At 42.2% G+C, this 7,783-nt stretch overlaps 1 pseudogene; it reads right to left on the reverse strand.

Moving 5' to 3' along the window:
* Positions 1 to 5,970: 5,970 nt before the first annotated feature.
* On the reverse strand, positions 5,971 to 6,772 carry LOC101597047 (annotated as a pseudogene).
* Positions 6,773 to 7,783: the final 1,011 nt, after the last annotated feature.

Below are 7,783 nucleotides of genomic sequence, written 5' to 3' on the forward strand. Positions count from 1 at the left end.
ACTGGAGGTGGAAATGCCTAAATGAGATCAAGGGAAGAGATTGAGTGAAGGAAAGGTGGGGGAGGGCTATTCAAAATCTAAGTATATGAATAAATCATATGGAAACCTACCTTTTTGGACAATGGTACACCAAGAAACCATAGATTGTTACCAGAAAATTTTCAGTGCCAGGGATGGGATACCTTCCAGTGAGTTGTTGACCAGGGAGGTCTCTGATGCCCCCAAAATATTACAGGCTATTGCTAAGGCTCTTGGTTTCCCACCAGGAATAGATGGTAAGACCATATTGCTAAAGACAATACACACTTGTGCTGTGAGGTCACTGAGAAATCCTGCTGGAGCTGAGCTGAAAATCTCCCTGTAGATCAGCAGACGGAAAGCTGGAAAAAGCTACACTGCATGCAGTTCAATGGGAGAGAGAGAATTCACCAGTGGAGATAAACAACAGTGGACACTGCAAACCTTAAATTTGGCCAGCCAAGCCAAATGAGCCAATGGTTGCAATCGAGGCATGTCTGTTATGGGGGAATCCAACCACCCTCAAATTTGACTAGAGGCCCACTCCATGGGAGGGAATACATGCCTGATACTGAAAACCTATAATGGGGGATGTCATGAGCCCTAGGGGTGTAATGTCTTCTGGTGTCTGGCTAAATGTATACACTATGCTCACCAAACTGCCCAGTAAACACTTCTCTTAATGTCCATATCCATGTATTAATGCTACTCTCATTTTTAGTTAGAGAACCTTCTCTTTTCAGATGGTGGTGACCTTGGGATGACTTAGAAGGCACCATAGTGCTGAGATGAAGTGACAGAGGCATGCTCAGCACTGAAACATCTCTATCACATCTTCCAAGGCTCAGGGTCTATTGCAGAAGAGGTGGTAGAAAGAATGTAAGCACCAAATGAAGGGTAGGACTGCTTACAACGCACTCTTCCAGACCCAAAATGTCCTGGATATCTATGACCTCACAGTGCCTGACAGTACCTGCATAAGACCATCATAATATGAGGAAAAGATGATGACATCAAAGTAAAAGAGAGACTGATTGGGAGGGGGGGGAAATATGATGGAGCGTGGAGTTGCAAAGGTAAAGTGGGGTGAGGCAATTACAATGGTTTATTGTCTATAATTATGGAAGCGGCAATAAATTTTTTTTAAAAAACCCATAAAAACAAGATTCAAAACTATACAGCCAAAAGGTTGGCATTGTAGCTCAGTGGAATATTACTTGCCTAGTATGTGTAAGCCCCTGGGTGCAGTACCCAGCACCACAAAATAGCAAAATAAAAACAAACCACTAATAAAGTAACTGTCACTGGAACAAAATTCAACCCTCTAAATGGAAGGCACTACTGAAGAATTATACAATTGGTTATTAAATTAAAACCTGAGGTCTGGGGAAATGGCTTGCTTAGAGGGCAAGGGCACTTGCTGCTTATATCAGCTTCATTCATAGTTGTCCAAACATGGAAGCAACCAAGATGTGTTTCAACAGGCGAGTGGATAAAGTGTGGTGCTTCCAGACAATGGAATATTATTCTGTGATAAATGAACTACCAAGCCACAAAAGTTATATAAGAAGTTTAAATGCGTATTTCTTTCTTGCTTGCTTTGTAAAATCTTTTTACAAAGTATATAATGTATTTTGATCATAATCTCCTCCTGTTACTCTATTTTGTCTCCCTTTCTGTTGAACCCCTTCTTTAGAAGCTATTGTTTTTAATGTACTGGTGTGCCCATACTCATGCTCTTTTTCCTTCCCCTAGTAAATAAATAAATAATATTTTTAAAAAGAAAAGGAAAAACAATAGAGATGGTTAAAGGTTCCCTGGTTGCCAAGGGCGAGGGGAAGGAGGGAGAAATGGTGGAGCAGAGATTGACGGCAGTAAAAACATGCCCTGTGATAGCATTACATGATAGTCATGCTTGTCAATCCTACAGAATGCACAGCTTAAGAAGTGAACCCTAGGGCTGGAGAGAAGGTATAATGGTTAAGGCACTTGCCTGCGAAGCCTAAGGACCCATGCTTGACTCTCCAGATCCCACGTTAGCCAGATGCACACAGGTGAGGCAAGTGCAAGGTTGCACATGTCCACAAGATGGACATGTGCACCTGGAGTTTGATGTCAGTGGCTGAGGCCCTGGCACACCAATTCTCTTTCTCTCTCTCTCTGTCTCTGGATAAAATAAAAAGTGAACCCTAATGTAAAATATCGACTTTAGTCAAAAATAATTTATCAATAACATCAATTGTAACAAATGCATCACACTTAACTGTGAGTAATAGCTGAAATGATGAAAAGGAAAAAGTATATGGGAACTCTATTCATTCCACTCAGTTTTCTGTAAACCTAAAATTGTTTTGAAAAATTAAGTTTACTACTGTATCAGTTACTTTCTTGTTGCTGTAAACAAATATCCTACTGGATAGCCTACAAAGCCAAAGGACCCAGGTTTGATTCCCTGATACCCACATAAGCCAGATACACAAGGTGGTGCATGCATTTGGAGTTCACTTGCAGTGGCTATAGGCCTTAGCATGTCCATTCTCTTTCTATATCGGCATCATTCTATCTTTCAGATAAATAAATGAATAAAATATTTTTAAATATTAAAAAAAATCATAAATCCAGGCATTTTTCAGATGCACTGGTGGAGCATCCAGTAAGCAGGTTACAGCAAAGGAAGAAAAAACCCTGTTCTAGGTCTCAGATGTTATTTGGTGACAATCTTAGCTTTTGGATTGGTGGAAGCTAGTGGTCTGCTAAATTAATACATTTCTAAAGGTTTTACCAGAAAGCCAAGATGATGTTAGGTCTGTGTGGTGGTTTGATTCAGGTATCCTCCATAAAAGTAGGTGTACTGAATGCTAGGTTCCCAGCTGATGGATATTTGGGAATTAATGCCTCCTGGAAGGAGTGTATTGTTGGGGGAGAGCTTATGGATATTATAGCCAGTTTCCCCATGCCAGTGTTTAGCACACACTCCTGTTGCTATGGTCTACCTTATGTTGACCAGGGGTGATGTCCACTCTCTGCTCATGCCATCGTTTTCCTATGCCATCGTGGAGCTTCCCCCTCGAGCCTGTAAGCCAAAATAAACTCCTTTTTCCCACAAGCTGCTCTTAGTTGGGTGATTTCTACCAGCAATGCAAACCTGACTGCAACAGTCAGATATAGAAGGTCGATTCTTAAAGGGAGTAAAGATGGCCTAAGATAATTGGACTCTAGGTCTAGAACATTCCAAGTCTCCATAATCAGAAAGTTCTAGTCAGTCAATCAGCCTGGTAGGATCTTGAAGATAGGTGTGGCTTTTTTCCCCCCCTGGAATCCTCAGTTCACAGCATAATTACCAGCTACTGAAGCTCCTCGGAAGTGGTTGGATCAGGACTACACTAATTTCATCAGTGGACTAATCTGTTGATGAGCTTAGAGCTGAAGAGGCCATCAGGAGTTGGGGCCTGGTTGAAGGAAGTAGATCACAGGAAAGGAGGCAGCATTTCCTTGAAGGGTTTATCTTGTATGTGACCTCTTCCTGTCTCCTTGCTTCCTGATGGCCATGCCCTTCTTCCTTGATGTTCAGTTGCTTGTGCTGTTTAGGCTTTTATCCATCTAGAAATACATCTTCCAGAAAGATATTTCTGCTGTGGACTCCAAGTAGGAAATCAAAATATTCTTTCACATTTATTATTTAGTAAATAAATGGATCAGAGTCTAATTAGTATATACAAGACAGTTCTCTTTGAGGAAGGCCACTCTGCTAACCGAGCATCCATGGACAATACTATTGTGCCCACGTGATTACTTGAACATCTCAAAGAGAAACCAGTAACGCTTTGCTAAAGACAAAGTATGAGATGATGGTAACAAAGGGATGCAAATATTTAAATCCATCCTGAAATTTCTGAGGTAATACTATTCATATTTATTCTTTATTTTTTTCCAAATACTTTAAAACAACCTCAAAACACAGGCAAACAAGAGACTGAGAGACGAGAAATCAGTGCAGCAAAAGCAAGCAGTCACCGATCAAGTGGTGTGTAGGTTTGTCCTTGTTGACGATTATAGTTACATTAAAGCATCTTTGCCCCAGACTGAAAAGTCTGAAGCACCATCAGTCCACAGAAACCTCTCACATTTGAGGTAACCCCAATTTTAAATTATTGCTCATCGACATATACTGGAAAAAATATAGTTTCATGGGCTGGAGAGATGGCTTAGTGGTTAGGCGCTTGCCTGTGAAGCCTAAGGACCCCGGTTCGAGGCTCAGTTCCCCAGGTCCCACGTTAGCCAGATGCACAAGGGGGTGCACGCGTCTGGAGTTCGTTTGCAGAGGCTGGAAGCCCTGGTGCGCCCATTCTCTGTCTCTCCCTCTATCTGTCTTTCTGTCTGTCGCTCTCAAATAAATAAATAAATAATGAACAAAAAATATTTAAAAAAAAAAAAAAAGGAAAATATAGTTTCACGACCATGTACTTTAAAACATGAAACTGACTCAAGAAACAAGTGTTACCAATTGGGTTAGCTATTTTCCCAAAATATTCATGCACTGCTGGAGTTTATTTCTAATCCCATATTCACTTCATATTAGAATATTTCCATTAATTTATAATTATCTTTTTATTTATTTTTGTTATTTTGATTTTTCAAGGTAGAGACTTGCTTTAGCCCAGGCTGACCTGGAATTCACGATGTAGTCTCAGGGTGACCTCAAACTCATGGAAATCCTCCTACCTCTACCTCCCAAGTGCTGGTATTAAAGGCATGCATCACCACACCAGCCTAATTATCTTTTTAATGCATTATTTGTTTTAGAAATAAAAATTTTTTGAAACATTTATTTGACTAGGTCTCTCTCTTTTGTCTAAATTTCTGATTAATTCTTCCCAGAAGCCTTATAAAACTTTACTAAAGCTTCTAAAATATAGAAAATCGAGACCAGCGTTGCAGCAGGATAACAACTACAGCATGACACAATCCAACTTATGAACTCCATAGCCCCATCCAAAGCCAGTATCTTCAACTGACAATATCTGCATTACTTCTCCTGCGGCCAACCATAAACTCACAAGGCAAGAATTACAGCTTTCAAGTAAGTGATACTTACTTGAAGCAAGGAAGAACTTTGTGAATAGTTCTATCACAGAATAGTGACATGTGTATATCTATTCATATATGTTAACATATATGTATGTTCTAAAAGAACACATTATATATAATAACATCGAATATGCACAGTAGAAGTTATGTACATATACATATGAATGTAGAAACATGTATCTTGTATATAATGTATATTGTATATGCATGCATATAGATGAATATATGCATAGGATAAGTATGATGACTAGAAGGGCCAGAGGTAGAGAAGGGAATTGGGAAGAAATTGAGAGTACTAGGGGAAAAGGAGGAAACCCATGATAAGGTTGTAGAGAGAAAAAAAGGTGCTGCTCCCATGTGTAATTCAACAAGCACAAAAGCCCAACTCATCACCTCATGCCTACCCCAGCAGGTATGCAGGCAGAAGAAAGTCTGAAAAGACATCTAGAAAGTAGGGTCACTGCAGCTTGGAAGAGGGAGCGGAAAGTGTGCTAGGGAATCACGCATGCCGTAAGTTCTGCCTCCGACACTGACCAAACAGCTGCATGGCCTTGGGAACCACCTCTTGGAACCTCCCTTTTCTTTCTTTTTTAAAATTTTATTTACTGCAAGCAAAGTGAGATAGAGAAGAGAGACAGAGAGAGAATGGGCATGCCAGGGCCTCCAGCCACTGCAAACAAACTCCAGATACATGTGCCCCTTGTGCATCTAGCTTGCATGGGTCTTGGGGAATTGAACCTGGGTCCTTTGGCTGCACAGGCAAATGCCTTAACCACTAAGCCATCTCTCCAGTCCTTTCTGGTTTTTTTTTTTTTTTTTGGAAACATAAGCAATGAACACTTTTATTCCATGGATAAGGCTGGTTTATTTGCCTTTCGGGGCTTTGATCTTCCTCAGCTGGAACTCATGGCCATCTGCTCTGCCACACTGGCCAGGTCTTGATGCAGTGCAGGCCAGAAGCTTGCCCTGCTCTAACTGTTCCTCCAGAAGAGGGCTGATTTTGGCATTCTGTTTCCCTTCATTGACTTCTTTTGAATTGTCTTTGTTAAAAATCTCTTCCTCGGGCTGGAGAGATGGCTTAGCGGTTAAGCGCTTGCCTGTGAAGCCTAAGGATCCTGGTTCCAGGCTCGGTTCCCCAGGTCCCACGTTAGCCAGAGGCACAATGGGGCGCACGCATCTGGAGTTCATTTGCAGTGGCTGGAAGCCCTGGCGCACCCATTCTCTCTCTTTCTCTATCTGCCTCTTTCTCCCTCTGTCTGTCACTCTCAAATAAATAAATAAAAATAAACAACAACAAAAAAATATTTTCCTCCTCAGGAGTCAGCTTGGCCTCCTTCTTGTGGCCCAGGGGCAGCGTGTAGTGGGACTCTATCGCTGCCAGTAAGGTGTGCTGTCAATGAGCACAGCGCAGTTCTTCAGCAGGGTCTTGGTGCATTGTAGACATCAGTGGTCCGCGTTTGGGGAGGACAACACTCAGAGCCCCGGGAGAAGTTCCCCACATCCAGTCTCAGTGTCCGGTCTCCTTCAACACCGACTGAGTGTGTGTGGCGTGGGCCTCAGTGTTGGCAGCAGGCTGTGCCAGGTCACACTTCTGCTTCTTGGGGTAGGGTTTTCTCATGCCCCCGGTCTTGTGGCCCTTGTGCCAGCTGTCGGGAGAGATGCCCATTGGTCAGAGCTGGCTGGAAAGAGCGGAACCTCCCTTTTCTTATCTGTACAACCCTAACAGCTATCTCTTTTGGACGCCAAGAACGTTGAGTCCTGACATGACTCTACTGCTCATCCCTCTGCAGGCTCCTCGCCCCAGCCTACAAACACATTCACACTTCCCCGTCCTTTATGAGTAAATGACTGAGCTGTGAGCTTTGATCTTTTCTTGCTTTATGCCTTTTTGTTCTATTATGCATTACTTAATCTTGGATTCTTTTTTATTAATTATTTTAATTCGTGTGTGTGTGTGTGCCAGAAAGAGAGAGAGAGAGAATGGGCACATAGGACTTCTTACTGCACAGATGTGCTACTGTGCATCTGGCTTTACATGGGCACTGGGAATTGAATACCCATAGGCAGCCTTTGCAAGCAAGCACCTTTAACTGCTGAGCCATCGACCCAGCCCCATCTTGGATTCTTTTATATATATGAAACCTTCAACCCTCCCCCCATAAGTAAATAAAAATAATTTTTTAAAAAAATGTGGAAAAAAAAAATATATATATATATATTTTTTTTTTGAGAGAGGGAGAGAGAAAAGAGGCAGAGAAAGGGGCTGGACAGAAGGCTTAGCGGTTGAGCACTTGCATGTGAAGCCTAAGGACCCCAGTTCAAGGCTTGATTCCCCAGGAACCACATAAGCCAGATGCACAAGGAGGCGCATGCATCTGGAGTTCGTTTGCAGTGGCTGGAGGCCCTGGAGTGCCCATTCTCTCTTGCTCTCTCTGCCTCTTTCTGTCTCTGTCTGTCTGTCACTCTCAAATAAATAAATAAAAGTAAACAAAAAATTTTAAAAAGAGGCAGAGAAACAGAGAGAGAGAGGGAGAATGGGTGCCCCAGGACCTTCAGCGCCCCCTTCTGGGCAGGTGTGACATTGTGTGCTCGTGTCACTGTGTGTCTGGCTACGACATTTCTCCAGCCCCATCTGGATTCTTGATGCCGATCAACATTTCCATAAACGATTTTTGAC

The sequence above is a fragment of the Jaculus jaculus genome, chromosome 7 (genome assembly GCF_020740685.1).
Source record: "Jaculus jaculus isolate mJacJac1 chromosome 7, mJacJac1.mat.Y.cur, whole genome shotgun sequence".
Lineage (NCBI taxonomy): Eukaryota > Metazoa > Chordata > Mammalia > Rodentia > Dipodidae > Jaculus > Jaculus jaculus.